Source organism: Oculina patagonica, chromosome 7, assembly GCF_052425735.1.
Source record: "Oculina patagonica isolate OP01 chromosome 7, crgOcupat, whole genome shotgun sequence".
NCBI lineage: Eukaryota > Metazoa > Cnidaria > Anthozoa > Scleractinia > Oculinidae > Oculina > Oculina patagonica.
In genome coordinates, this window is record NC_135764.1 from 16,818,937 (window position 1) to 16,836,742 (window position 17,806).

At 36.9% G+C, this 17,806-nt stretch overlaps 2 long non-coding RNA genes across 2 annotated transcripts; one reads left to right on the plus strand and one right to left on the minus strand.

Moving 5' to 3' along the window:
- Positions 1 to 627: 627 nt before the first annotated feature.
- On the minus strand, positions 628 to 6,092 carry LOC144659664 (uncharacterized). The gene is made up of 3 exons (XR_013571943.1): positions 6,055 to 6,092; positions 5,595 to 5,920; positions 628 to 772 (listed from the first exon to the last, which is right to left on the minus strand). It is a non-coding gene; the product is annotated as an uncharacterized LOC144659664 (long non-coding RNA).
- LOC144659663 (uncharacterized) lies at positions 764 to 3,869 on the plus strand. The gene is made up of 3 exons (XR_013571942.1): positions 764 to 1,385; positions 1,691 to 1,816; positions 3,049 to 3,869. It is a non-coding gene; the product is annotated as an uncharacterized LOC144659663 (long non-coding RNA).
- Positions 6,093 to 17,806: the final 11,714 nt, after the last annotated feature.

Below are 17,806 nucleotides of genomic sequence, written 5' to 3' on the forward strand. Positions count from 1 at the left end.
AAACTTGGTCAAATGACCAATCTCACCAGGTTCTTTCATGTGGTGGTGTCAGATTATCGATTACCTCGGAACGGCCAATAACCTTACCTTCTTGTTTTGGTTTTGCAACAGTCCTTCGTTGATTAACCATATGGGGCTCTGTACATGTTGTGCCCATTTGTATTTGTAATCTTAGAAAAAGAAAACTACTTCTGTCTCACCAGAGATCATTTAGGGAGTATAGCTTACAAATCCCCCATTTCTTGTCGAGACACAACACTAAAAATTGTTGCCAAAATATTGCAGTACTCAGTAACAAAACTTTTTGTGACACAACAAAAAACGTTTGTTTTGAAAAAAATTTAGCTGTAAGTGTGCCCAGAATAACTTGTCTGCAGAGCCATCTTAAGTAATGATGAAATGGAATCAACTAGAACAAGCTTGAAAGCAAGAGCCTGATAATGGTCCCTGTAATTTGACAAGCCAATAAACAGGCCCCTTAATTCACAAAAATTGTTGGTTTTCTACAATGTTTTGGTGTCTATATATTGATGAAGTAAATTCCTTGCCATATTTTAACAGCCTGGCCAAACCATATACATCTGTACCTCATCAAGAGACATGAGATAATAGTTATGATCAATGAGGAGGAAGGGGAGTTATAGTAGAAGAAGATAATAAAGAAAAAGAGGAAAGAGAAGGGCAAAATGATCAACAAGATCAACAGGAGGAAGGCCAAGAAGAACAAGGCAATGATGATGAAGATCTCAGTATACAACAGTTAATAGCGGAGCTCCTTAGCGGCCCGTAAGGGCCGCAGAGCGGAGCACCATACCCATAAAAAAAAACACATGAAATAAAATAGGAAACCTATGCATCCGAGTTTTCATGGTCATCATGGCTAGCGGCATGCCTCGCGGGCGCGTACGGCGTACGTACGGTGTTGCGCACATCCGGGATCTTGAAAGGTCTTGACAACTCGCGCAGTACTGGCGCGAAATAATTTTGCAGTGTGAGGTCTCTTGGCAAAGAAATTTTCAAAATTACTACGTATTTTTAAATCCTATTCAGCTAGTCTGAAAGTTAGAACTTGAGACAAACATATTTATTTTGGCTCCTTGTTATGCCGATGACTACAAACGAGAGCAGGGTAAACTTAACTTCGAGGAAACAGGGTTTAAGCGATTTGCGACGGGAAAGAGATCGCGAGAGATCCAGAAAACCCGGACAGAAAGCAGGCGAAAAAGTATAGCAAAGCGCCTGTCGAACCTGGTAGCAAAGTAGCGAAGAAAAGCGACTAAAATAGCAAGAGAGGTGCCGAGAAAACAGGCAAAGAAATAGCGGAGAACAAGGGAACGGAGATAAAACGAGCAGACGAGTGTACCTACTGCGGCCAACTGGTGAAGGTGAGTACAAAACTGCAGTGTTTCCGTCATTTATACGCAAAGCTGTAAGCTTATATTTACGGCACATTTTACTTGCTTTCGCCACTAAGCATTTGCTTGTGACATGAACAATGTTGAAAAATACTATTCGTTAAAATTCAGTTTTACCAGGTTTTACTGATCAAATAGGAGGATTTGATTATGTAAACAAATAATTGTTGGGCCTTCGAGTAACGAATTCACAAAGAATATTACTTCAACACATCTCGAAGAAAATAAAGCTTACGATTTTTAAATGCTTGTGATATGATTATTTTGTTTTACAGTGCTGGAAGAGCAGCTGAGATGAGAATGAAAGTGATGTCAGTTTGCACGAAGCACCTGGAATTTCGTTAACTCCGAGTGAAATAGATCGATTCAGTGTATGCAGTTTATTGATATTCATGATGGAGGTAAAATTACTGTTCATTTAGTCAGAGTAAATAAACTTCAGCTTCATTACTTAGCTCTTTCGTTCCCAAATATATTAAATAATCCACTTGTCATGTAGTTCTGTTCACTATTGAGCGTTCATGTGGATTACATAACAATGTCAACAATTTTGAGATTTTGAGGTCTGTTTTGCTGGTTTCATTCAGAATGTCAACAGTAAATGTTATATTTGTCATAAAAAAATCACAATCTTGTTGTGGAATTTGGAAAATGCACACAACAAAGGTTAATGACTACTGGAAAACTGGAATCTTTGTGAGTAAATTCATGCCATTTTAGACACTGTATGCAGCTGTGCATGCAAACTTATTATTAATTAAATGTGTATCTTTAAAAATCTTAGTATTACTGTTAAGAGAAAAGCTTTTAAGATGTGGCAATGTTTTTCCTATGCATGTACATGTATATATAGGGGTAGAGGGGAGGGGGAGTATTTAAAGGCCAAACCTTTTAATTAAGAGGGGGTGTAAGGGTTTGCAGTGATGCTTTGAGTTTATTAAAATATTTACAGTAGAACCCTGCTAACTCGAACTCTGAAGGGAAACGAAAATGAGTTCGAGTTAGCGGGGTTGATTGAATATTTTATTTGCCAAGTTAATAATTGATAGTTTACTGATTTTTAAGCACTTCAGTATACAGTACTGTGCAAATTGAACTTATCTTGCCAGAAACTCTAAAGCGACCACACATTCTTTTGTTAAGAGTGGAAAATGACTGTCAAATACATGATCTGTTCATTGCTATAATCAATGGGCAACCGTTGCGAGTTGCAAGTTCCGGAATTCGAGTTATCAGGGTAAAAAGTTTGACCCAAATTTTGTTCAAGAGAAACAAAATTTAGTTCGAGTTAGCGGGGTTTTCGAGTTATCCGAGTTCGAGTTAACCGAGTAAAAATGACTGAAAAGTGGGGTCAAATCCAAGGGAAATGGAAGTGAGTTCGAGTTAGCAAGGTTGTTCGAGTTATCCGAGTTCGAGTTACCGGGGTTTTTTTCTGTAGTTGACTTCGCAGTTATCAGTAAAAAAAATAGTCTGTGCTGATACATCTCTGTTAAATATATAAGGTATCCTTTCGCATCCAGTAGTTTTGCTTCACTTTATACAAGCTTGCATTAAGTGTTTTGTTTTATAAATTATTGATATTCATGCCAATTAATCAATTTTAATTTAATCTGTGGCATTTGACTTTTTTCAGGGTTAACATGAGTTTCAGAGACACAAAAACAGAATGTGGACAAGGACATCAAAAGAAAACAGGAAGGATTAAGATTATCCAGCTTGATGTTTGGGTGTCTTCATGATGCCATTTTCAAGAGACTAGTAAATTACATGTTTATATTTTAAATGTTAACGTATTTACAGTGTACTTCAGAAAACAACTTCTTGATTGACCTGTCTCTTTCACATCTTTTTAGATGTAACAAGGGCATTATGAAGTGATCTTTTTAAGAATATGCAGCCAAAACAGTAACAGCAGAAATGAATGGGAGTTTAAAATTTCTATTTTCAATGTTTTGGCTGGTAAGAAACCACATGTGACCAAGCTAAAATCTCTTTGGCCGGTTAACATGACCTGTAAGTGTCCAAATATTTTGAGCCCTCGACTACACAGGACTTACATGTAGTTGTCTAATTACTGTATATCATAAGATCTTTGGTTGACCTTGGGGGAGGTAGTGGAGTTAAAAAGCAATGTAATAATTTGAATTTGGATTGGTAATGCTGAAACTGGTGGTACTGTAATTCTAAAGTATAGACGTTAAAATCGTGATTGCAAGCAATATGCAATACCAATTTCATTCTTATGTGTTGTATGCTGTGTACAATTTATAAGAACAGCTATAATGTTAAAATTAGTGAAATATTCTAAAGCCAGATAAAATTTGCAGTATCCATTAGGTACCATGAAGCAACCAAATTGTGACTCATTTGCTTACTTTGTGAACTCCATGACGAATGGGCAACATGACTCCACAAAAATGTGTACAATAAAGCATACAAATTTTTAAAAGAGCAGTTAAAGTATTGATGCTATATTTTTTTCTTGCATAGTTTTATACACAAGCAAACATGATTCTATTTTTTCTGCGTAATCAAAGAACAAAACTGAGTTTGAGACTCACAAACAATATTCTATCTTCCCAGAATTTTTGTTTTTTTATTTCTGTAAGTGAAGTGAAACCCCTTAAGAGGAAGGGGACTCAAAAAGACATGTAAAAGTAAAAAAGGTGCTATCATCCTTTTTTGGGGGGCGGGGGGGGGGTGGGATGGGGTTACAGAATGTCCCTTCTTTGCTTCCAGTTAGTTTCACTCCGGTTTGCTTGTAGTTAGGTTCACCCCCGTTTGCTCGCAGTTAGCTTTATTCATCCGGTGTGCTTGGGATTAGCTTTTACTCTAGTTTGCTTGTGGTTAGCTTTCACTCCGGTTTGCTTGGCATTAGCTTATGGCAATATGCTGTAAACCCTTTGCTACATGTATGACCTCTGCCATTTCCATTCAAAATTAAAATATTTTTTTTTTTTTTAATTTATTTATTGCAACACAAAGAACACTACTTACAACACTAATACATACACTACTTACAATGCTACTTACGATACTTATTACAATGCCTACTTTAACAAATAACATTCTTACAAAGGTTAAGGTTACAGTGTACTTACAAAATTCAGTTTTTACTAATACAATTAGATCTTAATACAGTACTAACTGTGTATATTTTAGTTGTCTATTATTTATTCTTCTAGTAGTACTATATAAATATTATGCTTAATAATACAGTTCTAATTATCTAAAAGTTCACGGATGCTCGAACGCCGGACGGTTCCGTAGACAAAATTAAAATATAGGCAAATAGTGAAAATAAAAACGAATGAATGAAAAAAAGAAAATTAACCATATTCTTAATGTAGATGTATATTATTTCCTTTATACTCTAAATGTTAAGTGATTTGCTAATTTACCACGTGATATGCCTATCTACCCCAACATGCAGCCCTACTACCCCCTCCTTATCTACACGAAGGTTACATAATTACCCGTTTTGCAGCATAATTTCCCATCCAGACTTCTGGATCATAATGCTGTCGGTGGAATTAAAACGTTTTGATTGATTTTGTTTGTTCTCGGCTTATTTGGTGTTGCTGTATACGGTACTCCCATATAAGGGCTATACGGGTATGTGCTGCTCAACAGGGTGTGCCTTTTGCCTCTCTGACTCTGAAACAGGGTATACAAATCACCCTATTGACTGTGGAACACTATCAAGTTTAGCTATGAAACTCCGCTCCTCTCATTGGTTTTTCTCCAAGCCACAGACAAAATCAAGTGAGCGCTTTGTGATGTACGCTAGTGTTTTTATATCTATCTTCATATATTTTTCATTGTGGATATTGTCTGGAACAGGGTACCTATTTGGCACTGTTTGTCTGGAACAGGGTCGCAAATTGAGCCGTTTTTCTCTGGAACAGGTCCAGAGTCTCAGCGACTCAGTGGCACACCCCTTTAGTAAATTTTAGGGAGTACCTCTTTCCCCCCCCCCCTCCCCCCCCCCCCGGGACACAGTAAAAAATAATTAAGTAACAATATTAATATTTATATAAAAAAAAAAAAAATAAAACGAATATTATATTCTTAGCCTTAAAATTGTACAATGGCTTGAATTCAGGTTTCAATAAAGTGCAAAATAATTAACTGGGGAGCTCCGCTTTTAGGCTTGCCTAAATCTATATATTAGGGGACAAGTTTAGTGAGAATGATGAGGAATGACCAGTACTTATTTTTGATGTACTTTTTAAAATTTTTATCATTGTTTCTTTCATACACACACCGGTTCTAATTAATAATTAAGTAAATAGAAAATGAGTCTGAAATAAATCTAAAATATTTTTTTACTAAATGAACCACAAATCACTGTACTGTGTTGTATGTGGATAGTTTTGTTGGATCTCGATTTAAAGAGTGACAGAATGTTTATCTTCATTTTAACAACCCAGTCTTGTTCGTGCATGACTAACTGTGACCACCTTCCTTTAATTAGTTTTCTGGGGTGACTCAAAAACAATAACCTATAAAAGTAGAATAAACAATAACATAAGATAAGTAACGCATAATAGATCAGTAGAATAAACAATAACATTAGGAAGATAAGTAACGCATCATTCATCAGTCAAGTAAACAAAAACATTACAAGGTAACTTACTATCATAGATCAGTAGAGTAGAGAAGATAAGTAACGCGTCATAGATCTGTAGAGTATACAGTAACATAGGAAGATAAGTAACGCATCATTCATCAGTCAAGTAAACAATAACATAGGAAGATTAGTCACGCATCATTCATCAGTCAAGTGAACAATAACATAGGAAGATAACTTATGTACCATTAAAGATCAGTAGAGTAAACAATAAAATAAGAAGATAAGTAACGCATCATACATCAGTAAAGTAAACAATATAACATAGAAAGATAAGTAACGCATCATTCATCAGTCAAGTAAACAATAACATAGGAAGATTAGTCACGCATCATTCATCAGTCAAGTGAACAATAACATAGGAAGATAACTTATGTACCATTAAAGATCAGTAGAGTAAACAATAACATAGGAAGATAAGTAACGCATCATACATCAGTAACGTAAACAATAACATAGGGAGATAACTTACCATTAAAGATCAGTAGAGTAAACAATAACATAAGAAGATAAGTAACGCATCATAGATCTGTAGAGTATACAATAACATAGGAAGATAAGTAACGCATCATTCATCAGTCAAGTCAACAATAACATAGGAAGATAAGTAACGCATCATTCATCAATCAAGTAAACGATAACATAAGAAGATAACTTACCATCTGTAGAGTTAACAATGAAATAAGAAGATAAGTAACGCATCATAGATCTGTAGAGTAAACAATCACATAATAAGATAAGTAACGCATCATAGATCTGTAGAGTATACAATAACAAAGGAAGATAAGTAACGCATCATTCATCAGTCAAGTCAACAATAACATAGAAAGATAAGTAACGCATCATTCACCAATCAAGTAAAAAATAACATAAGAAGATAACTTACCATCTGTAGAGTTAACGATGAAATAAGAAGATAAGTAACGCATCATAGATCTGTAGAGTACACAATAACATAATAAGATAAGTAACGCATCATAGATCTGTAGAGTATACAATAACATAGGAAGATAAGTAACGCATCATTCATCAGTCAAGTCAACAATAACATAGAAAGATAAGTAACGCATCATTCACCAATCAAGTAAAAAATAACATAGAAAGATAAGTAACGCATCATTCAACAGTATAGTAAACGAAAACATAGGAAGATAAGTAACGCATCATTGATGAGTCAAGTCAACAATAACATAGAAAGATAAGTAACGCATCACTCATCAATCAAGAAAACAATAACATAAGAAGATAACTTACCATCTGTAGAGTTAACAATGAAATAAGAAGATAGGTCACGCATCATAGATCTGTAGAGTAAACAATAACATAAGAAGATAAGTAACGCATCGTAGATCTGTAGAGTATACAATAACACAGGAAGATAAGTAACGCATCATTCAACAGTAGAGTAAACAATAACATAGGAAGATAAGTAACGCATCATTCATCAGTCAAGTCAACAATAACATAGGAAGATAAGTAACGCATCATTCATCAATCAAGTAAACAATAACATAAGAAGATAACTTACCATCTGTAGAGTTAACAATGAAATAAGAAGATAAGTAACCCATCATAGATCTGTAGAGTAAACAATCACATAATAAGATAAGTAACGCATCATAGATCTGTAGAGTATACAATAACATAGGAAGATAAGTAACGCATCATTCAACAGTAGAGTAAACAATAACATAGGAAGATAACTTACCATCTGTAGAGTTAACAATGAAATAAGAAGATAAGTAACGCATCATAGATTTGTAGAGTAAACAATAACATAATAAGATAAGTAACGCATCATAGATCTGTAGAATATACAATAACATAGGAAGATAAGTAACGCATCATTCAACAGTAGAGTAAACAATAACATAGGAAGATAAGTAACGCATCATTCATCAGTCAAATCAACAATAACATAGGAAGATAAGTAACGCATCATTCATCAATCAAGTAAACAATAACATAAGAAGATAACTTACCATCTGTAGAGTTAACAATGATATAAGAAGATAAGTAACGCATCATTCAACAGTATAGTAAACGAAAACATAGGAGGATAATTAACGCATCAAAGATCAGTAGAGTAAACAATAACATAGGAAGATAAGTAACGCATCATTGATCAGTCAAGTCAACAATAACATAGAAAGATAAGTAACGCATCATTCATCAGTCAAGTCAACAATAACATAAGAAGAAAAGTAACGCACCATTCATCAATCAAGTAAACAATAACATAACAAGATAACTTACCATCTGTAGAGTTAACAATGACATAAGAAGATAAGTAACGCATCATAGATCTGTAGAGTAAACAATAAGATAAGAAGATAAGTAACGCAACATGAATCTGTAGAGTATACAATAACGTAGGAAGATAAGTAACGCATCATTCATCAGTCAAGTCAACAATAACATAGAAAGATAAGTAACGCATCACTCATCAATGAAGTAAACAATAACATAGGAAGATAACTTACCATCTGTAGAGTTAACAATGAAATAAGAAGATAAGTAACGCATCATAGATCTGTAGAAACAATAACATAAGAAGATAAGTAACGCATCATTCATCAATCAAGTATAAAATAACATAGAAAGATAAGTAACGCATCATTCATCAGTCAAGTCAACAATAACATAGACTGAAGATAAGTAACGCATCATTCATCAATCAAGTATAAAATAACATAGAAAGATAAGTAACGCATCATTCAACAGTATAGTAAACGAAAACATAGGAAGATAAGTAACGCATCATTGATGAGTCAAGTCAACAATAACATAGAAAGATAAGTAACGCATCACTCATCAATCAAGAAAACAATAACATAAGAAGATAACTTACCATCTGTAGAGTTAACAATGAAATAAGAAGATAGATAACGCATCATAGATCTGTAGAGTAAACAATAACATAAAAAGATAAGTAACGCATCATAGATCTGTAGAGTATACAATAACATAGGAAGATAAGTAACGCATCATTCATCAGTCAAGTCAACAATAACATAGAAAGATAAGTAACGTATCACTCATCAATCAAGAAAATAATAACATAAGAAGATAACTTGCCGTCTGTAGAGTTAACAATGAAATAATCAATCAATCATCAATCAAATAAACAATAACAATATATTAGTGAGAATGATGAGGAATGATGAGAATGATGAGGAATGACCAGTACTTATTTTTGATGTACTTTTTAAAATTTTTATCATTGTTTCTTTCATACACACACCGGTTCTAATTAATAATTAAGTAAATAGAAAATGAGTCTGAAATAAATCTAAAATATTTTTTTACTAAATGAACCACAAATCACTGTACTGTGTTGTATGTGGATAGTTTTGTTGGATCTCGATTTAAAGAGTGACAGAATGTTTATCTTCATTTTAACAACCCAGTCTTGTTCGTGCATGACTAACTGTGACCACCTTCCTTTAATTAGTTTTCTGCGGTGACTCAAAAACAATAACCTATAAAAGTAGAATAAACAATAACATAAGATAAGTAACGCATAATAGATCAGTAGAGTAAACAATAACATTAGGAAGATAAGTAACGCATCATTCATCAGTCAAGTAAACAAAAACATAGGAAGATAAGTAACGCATCATTCATCAGTCAAGTAAACAAAAACATTACAAGGTAACTTACTATCATAGATCAGTAGAGTAGAGAAAATAAGTAACGCGTCATAGATCTGTAGAGTATACAGTAACATAGGAAGATAAGTAACGCATCATTCATCAGTCAAGTAAACAATAACATAGGAAGATTAGTCACGCATCATTCATCAGTCAAGTGAACAATAAAATAGGAAGATAACTTATGTACCATTAAAGATCAGTAGAGTAAACAATAAAATAAGAAGATAAGTAACGCATCATACATCAGTAAAGTAAACAATAACATAGAAAGATAAGTAACGCATCATTCATCAGTCAAGTAAACAATAACATAGGAAGATTAGTCACGCATCATTCATCAGTCAAGTGAACAATAACATAGGAAGATAACTTATGTACCATTAAAGATCAGTAGAGTAAACAATAACATAGGAAGATAAGTAACGCATCATACATCAGTAACGTAAACAATAACATAGGGAGATAACTTACCATTAAAGATCAGTAGAGTAAACAATAACATAAGAAGATAAGTAACGCATCATAGATCTGTAGAGTATACAATAACATAGGAAGATAAGTAACGCATCATTCATCAGTCAAGTCAACAATAACATAGGAAGATAAGTAACGCATCATTCATCAATCAAGTAAACGATAACATAAGAAGATAACTTACCATCTGTAGAGTTAACAATGAAATAAGAAGATAAGTAACGCATCATAGATCTGTAGAGTAAACAATCACATAATAAGATAAGTAACGCATCATAGATCTGTAGAGTATACAATAACAAAGGAAGATAAGTAACGCATCTGTTGACAGGGGTCCTCTGTCCAGTAATGTAAGGGGTCAGCGGTATCGCCAGAGAGTGTGTAGAAAGCCAACATGGCCGTGTGTTGGTTGTCGAGTCGGCTGTGAATAAAGTGTTGCGTTTGAGTTGTGTTCTCAAGAGTTGTACGTTGTCAACATGGTGTCAGAAGTTGACGAACACACGCCTGAAGTCAAGTAACGTAAAGTTGTTCTGTGATTAAGCGTTTGAAAGTGAACAGTCGAAGTTGCGTTGTTCGCCACGTTCCCGCCATTTTATGTTCTTGTCGACCTGGTGCCCGCGAAAACTGTTCGTGTGTGTTTTCCTCATGGCGGCAGCACCGGCAGGGTTTCCTGTTCCTCAATGGCAAGAAGGACTAGATGAAAGAGAGGCCTTGGACTGTTTCGTTTTAGATTATGTGGATTATTGTACAGTTATGGGATGGTTTGAGGCGAAAGCCGAGTGTAAATACGACGATCAAAGCGAGGATGGCAAGAAACAGTGGAAGACACCGAGCCATTGTATGTCGACATTACGAGCAACATTGCCTTCAAAGATGAAGAGACTGATTAATCCCAACAACAAAACGCTGGGACTGTCTGCTAAGGATCAAAACGACCCTGTGAAAGTTATTAAAGCCCTCATTAAGCGGTTTGGAGGCAGTGTGAGTGTGCAAGCGGAGCGAACGAAGATGGGTCGCATGCTTCAGTCTGAAGGAGAATCCATCAGTGCCTGGGAGTGCCGAGTGGTTGAACGAGCTAAATATTGTGAATACGGAGACTTTGAAGATCAGGCATGCCGTGACCGTTTCATTGCTGGTTTGGTAGACGAAAACTTACAAGGAAAGCTGAACACCAATGGTCATCGTGACAAGGAAGGTAACATTGTTGAGTTTCGTGCTGTGGTTGAAATAGCTAAGAATTATGAATCCTCAACTGATGCTCGACGTCTTATGAGGCAAGTCCGTGGAGATCAGGAGCAGGTCAACTGGACAGCAAAAGGGCCCCCCTCAAAGTCAAAAAGTCATCAGCCTCCAAGTGGAAGTCATAGTAAAGGGTTCTCCCCAAAGCAGTCTGATTGTCACTACTGTGGAGCAATACCCAGTCACCCAAAAGAGAAGTGTCGTGCAATTCTTCTTAAGTATGTTTGTAGAAAGTGTGGCAAAGTGGGGCATGTGGCCCGAAAATGTATTAGCAACCCTCAATATGTGAATGCAATGGAGGAGTCAGTGTCAGCTGGTGAACATGAAACCCATCATTTGTTTACTGTGGACATCCACTCAGTGAGAACTGTATCAGTGCAGAAAGGGAAAAAATTCTTCGCAGCAATCAAATTATCGGCAACTGGAAACTGTTTTGTTTGGAAAACTTTGCAATTAGATACAGCCTCAACAACAAACACACTTGCAGTGGATGACCTCTCGAGCATGTTTCCACCAGACTGTGACATAGGTAGCCTAATTAAACCTTCTTCTGCCATCCTGCATACCTATGGTGGAGGTGTAATTAAGCCAGTGGGGCAAATCCAGTTAGTCTGCGAGACTCAAGGAAAGTTTCACACTCTTCAATTTCAGCTGTTAAGTAAAGATGCCATGGGTTCACAACCGCCCCTTTTGAGCGGATCGGATTGCATTAGGCTTGGCCTGATCGAGATCAGGGGAAACTCTCCACCTTTGCATCAGACTAATCACAAAGAGACTGACAAAAGTTTAGAAGTGTGCCAACTTGAATCAGGACATCAGCAAGGAAAAGAGGAGGACAGTGGAGTGTCTGATAAAGAGGTCAGGCCAACCTCACTTAATGGCAGCCCCACAGAGGAGCTTAACCAAGCTGATTCACCTGACGCTATGTCTCCAGTGAAAGTTGTGGGTGCAGAGATTAGTGCAGTTCACAGTACTGCAGCCAGTGGAGCTCAAGTCAAGCCAACCGTGAGTACGACTAGTGATGCGGGTGTGTCCCGTGTGCCTGTTCCTTGGGGAAAATTGACCAAGGCCATTGTGTTAGAGACATTCAAAGATGTCCATACAGGGTTGGGAACTTTAGGTCCACCCCTACACATCCGCATGAACCCTAATGTGGCTCCAGTCCAAGCTCATCCCCATCGGTGCCCAGTGGTAAAAGAAGCAAAAGCAGCTGACGCAGTACGTGACCTTGAAAAGCAAGGTATCCTGAAAAAAGTCACTGAACCAACTGCATGGATCTCTAACAGTGTTTACAGAGAGAAACCCGATGGAAGCCTACGGGTGTGTATTGACCCCAGCCAGACAATTAATAAGGCCATTGAAGTCCCAAAATATCCTATCCCTACAGTTGATGAGTTATTGCCAAAGTTGAACAATGCTAAAATTTTTTCCTGTGTGGATGTGTACAAGGGGTTCACGAACATTGAGCTAGACGAAAGTTCCTCACTCTTGACAACCATGCACACTCCAATCGGTCGGTATCGGTGGCTGCGTATGCCGTTTGGGGTTAGTCTAGGGCCGGAGGAGTACCAGCGAAGGCAGCATGAAGTTCTGGAAGGATTAAGTGGTGTTGTAAACAAAGCCGATGATATCTTAGTCTTTGGAAGGGGAGATAGTCTTGAGGAGGCAGAGAAGGACCATGACATTAATTTGTGGAACTTAATGTTGCGGTGCCGCGAGGTGAATCTCAAGTTGAACCCGAAGAAATTCCAATTCAAAGTGAAGCAAGTCACATGGATGGGCCATCTCCTTAGCAGCGATGGGATAACTCCGCATCCGGATCGAGTCCGGGCAATAAAGGACATGACCCCACCTCAAGATGTAAAAGGGGTTCAGCGGTTCCTTGGAATGTGCAACTATTTGTCTCGCTTCACACCAAATCTTGCCGAAATTGTGAAGCCACTTGCTGAGCTGACACACGTAGATGCAGTCTGGTCATGGGCCTCCCAACATGACACAGCCTTCAAGGTAGCAAAAAGTGCAATTGCAAAAGCCACAACATTGAAATTTTTTGATGTGAAAAAGCCTTGTGTGTTACAAGTTGATGCCAGTGATACAGGGCTTGGTGGAGCCCTACTACAGGATGGGCAGCCTGTGGCTTTTACAAGCTCTACTCTGTCAGCAACTGAAGTCAACTATGCGCCTATTGAAAAGGAATGTTTGGCCATCAAAGTAGCGTGTACAAAGTTTTATCAGTATCTTTATGGCAAACAAGATGTTATAGTACATTCTGACCACCAGCCGTTGGAGACAATATTTAAGAAACCATTGAGTAAAGCCCCCAGGCGCCTCCAGCGCATGATGCTTCAGCTTCAACCTTTCAAGTTTACAGTAGTTTATAAGAAAGGCAAATACATGTACTTGGCTGATACGTTGTCAAGAGCAGCCTTGAACCTTCCTTCAGCTTCAGGACCACAAGAAGAGGTGTTTCACTGCCACGTGGAGGATGCCCAAGAGATGTTTCGGGTCGAACTTGAGACCCTGGAACTAGACTCCCGTGATTTGCATCATAGCACACTAGAGGAAGTTAAAGTGGAAACAAAAGCGGATTCCACCCTGTCAGATCTATCAGAGTTTGTTGCACATGGATGGCCTTCTGACAAATCACAGGTCCCCACGGCACTTCGAAATTACTATCCGTTGCGGGACGAGTTGGCATTGTACAATGGTGTCTTGTACAAGTCGCACAAGATCATCATTCCCCTGAAGCTACAATCTACAATGCTGAAAAAACTCCACCAAGGCCACCAGGGTGGTGAAAGTATGATTCGCCGTGCTCGAGAAGTCATGTACTGGCCTGGGATGCAGACTTCAATTCTCCAAGAGAGTGCAAATTGTTCATTGTGTGCTAGCTACAGTTCAGCCCTTCCCAAAGAACCCATGTTGTCACACGAAATTCCGCATGGTCCATGGAAGTTCATTTCGCAGGACTTGTTCAAGCATGGAGGGCGTTGGTATGCGGTGACAGTAGATCACTATAGTGACTGGTTCGAAGTGGATCTATTAAATGAAGACATCACTGCTTCTCATGTTATCTCAGTTACTAAAGCACACTTTGCCCGCTACGGTGTACCAGAAAAATTTCTGTCAGACAATGGGCCACAGTATACATCTCAAGAGTTTGAGAACTTTGCCAAGGTATATGATTTCCAGTTGATCACCCGGTCTCCCTATTATGCTAGAGCCACTGGTAAAGCTGAATCTGCGGTCAAGGAAGCGAAAAAGATGTTAAAAAAGTCTGATCTTCTCACTGGCCTCCTGGATCATAGGAACACTCCACCCCAGGGTATGACCTACTCCCCCGCACAGAGGTTTCTCTGTCGACGAACAAAGTCCACTTTGCCAATATCTGAGCCATTGTTGAGCCAATCCGTCCCACCAGTAGCTTTGGTACGTGATGAACATCTGGGCAGGCGAGCTAAAGCTAAAGCCCACTATGACAAAACTGCAAGCAGAGAGTTGCCTTCTCTCTTACCTGGACAACTTGTGTACACCAGACCAAATGACCGTCACCATGGGGAGCGTTGGGGTTGTGGTGAAGTCTTAGAGGAAGTTACCCCACGTTCATATGTCGTCAAAACGCCAGACGGGTTAGTTAGACGAAACAGAACCCACCTAAGGCCTGCCGAGCCTTCGGTTCCATGTAACCTGCAAACCGCAGAACAACCAGAGGCAGTTGATGGTGACAGATTAACTGGAGAAAATTCTGCAGAAAACCCAGAGCCCAATCCCAGTTCAGAGTCACCAATGGAGAGTCCAGTACAAACGTCCCGTTATGGCCGAACAATTAGACCACCCAAGAGACTGGACCTTTGAGTCAAGAGACTACAGAGTGCAATGATTTTTGTACTCAGTGTTTACTATTGTTTGACACTGCTTGTTTATATTGTTTTTGTTACCTGTTGACTTTATGATACAAAAACGTATTAACACGTTAATATTTTTGTTAAAAAAAAAAAAAAAAAAAAAAAAAAACGGAGGATGTTGACAGGGGTCCTCTGTCCAGTAATGTAAGGGGTCAGCGGTATCGCCAGAGAGTGTGTAGAAAGCCAACATGGCCGTGTGTTGGTTGTCGAGTCGGCTGTGAATAAAGTGTTGCGTTTGAGTTGTGTTCTCAAGAGTTGTACGTTGTCAACACATCATTCATCAGTCAAGTCAACAATAACATAGAAAGATAAGTAACGCATCATTCACCAATCAAGTAAAAAATAACATAAGAAGATAACTTACCATCTGTAGAGTTAACGATGAAATAAGAAGATAAGTAACGCATCATAGATCTGTAGAGTACACAATAACATAATAAGATAAGTAACGCATCATAGATCTGTAGAACATAGAAAGATAAGTAACGCATCATTCATCAATCATGTAAACAATAACATAGAAAGATAACTTACCATCTGTAGACTTAACAAATGAAATAAGAAGATAAGTAACGCATCATAGATCTGTAGAAACAATAACATAAGAAGATAAGTAACGCATCATAGATCTGTAGAGTATACAATAACATAGGAAGATAAGTAACGCATCATTTATCAGTCAAGTCAACAATAACATAGAAAGATAAGTAACGCATCATTCATCAATCATGTAAACAATAACATAGAAAGATAAGTAACGAATCAATCAACAGTATAGTAAACGAAAACATAGGAAGATAAGTAACACATCAAAGATCAGTAGAGTAAACAATAACATAAGAAGATAAGTAACGCATCATTAATCAATCAAGTAAACAATAACATAAGAAGATAACTTACCATCTGTAGAGTTAACAATGACATAAGAAGATAAGTAACGCATCATAGATCTGTAGAGTATACAATAACATAAGAAGATAAGTAACGCATCATTCATCAGTCAAGCCAACAATAGCATAGAGAGATAAGTAACGCATCACTCATCAATCAAGTAAACAATAACATAGGAAGATAACTTACCATCTGTAGAGTTAACAATGAAATAAGAAGATAAGTAACGCATCATAGATCTGTAGAGTAAACAATAACTTAAGAAGATAAGTAACGCATCATAGATCTGTAGAGTATACAATAACATAGGAAGATAAGTAACGCATCATTCATCAGTCGAGTCAACAATAACATAGAAAGATAAGAAACGCATCACTCATCAATGAAGTAAACAATAACATAGGAAGATAACTTACCATCTGTAGACTTAACAATGAAATAAGAAGATAAGTAACGCATCATAGATCTGTAGAGAAACAATAACATAAGAAGATAAGTAACGCATCATAGATCTGTAGAGTATACAATAACATAGGAAGATAACTAACGCATCATTCATCAGTCGAGTCAACAAGAACATAGAAAGATAAGTAACGCATCATTCAACAGTATAGTAAACAAAAACATAGGAAGATAAGTAACGCATCATTCATCAGTTAAGTAAATAAAAACATAGGAAGATAACTAATCATTTGTAGAATAAACAATGAAATAGAGAGATAAGTAACGCATCACTCATCAATCAAGTAAACAATAACATAGGAAGATAACTTACCATCTGTAGAGTTAACAATGAAATAAGAGGATAAGTAACGCATCATAGATCTGTAGAGTAAACAATAACATAAGAAGATAAGTAACGCATCGTAGATCTGTAGAGTATACAATAACATAGGAAGATAAGTAACGCATCATTCATCAGTCAAGTCAACAATAACATAGAAAGATAAGTAACGCATCATTCATCAATCAAGTAAACAATAACATAGGAAGATAACTTACCATCTGTAGAGTTAACAATGAAATAAGAAGATAAGTAACGCATCATAGATCTGTAGAGTATACAATAACATAGGAAGATAAGTAACGCATCATTCATCAGTCAAGTCAACAATAACATAGAAAGATAAGTAACGCATCATTCATCAATCAAGTAAACAATAACATAGAAAGATAAGTAACGCATCATTCAACAGTATAGTAAACGAAAACATAGGAAGATAAGTAACGCATCAAAGATCAGTAGAGTAAACAATAACATAAGAAGATAAGTAACGCATCATTCATCAATCAAGTAAACAATAACATAAGAAGATAACTTACCATCTGTAGAGTTAAAATGACATAAGAAGATAAGTAACGCATCATAGATCTGTAGAGTAAACAATAACATAAGAAGATAAGTAACGCATCATATATCTGTAGAGTATACAATAACATAGAAAGATAAGTAACGCATCATTCAACAGTAAGTAAACAATAACATAGGAAGATAAGTAACGCATCATAGATGTAGAGTAAACAATAACATAGGAAGATAAGTAACGCATCATTCATCAGTCAAGTCAACAATAACATAGAAAGATAAGTAAC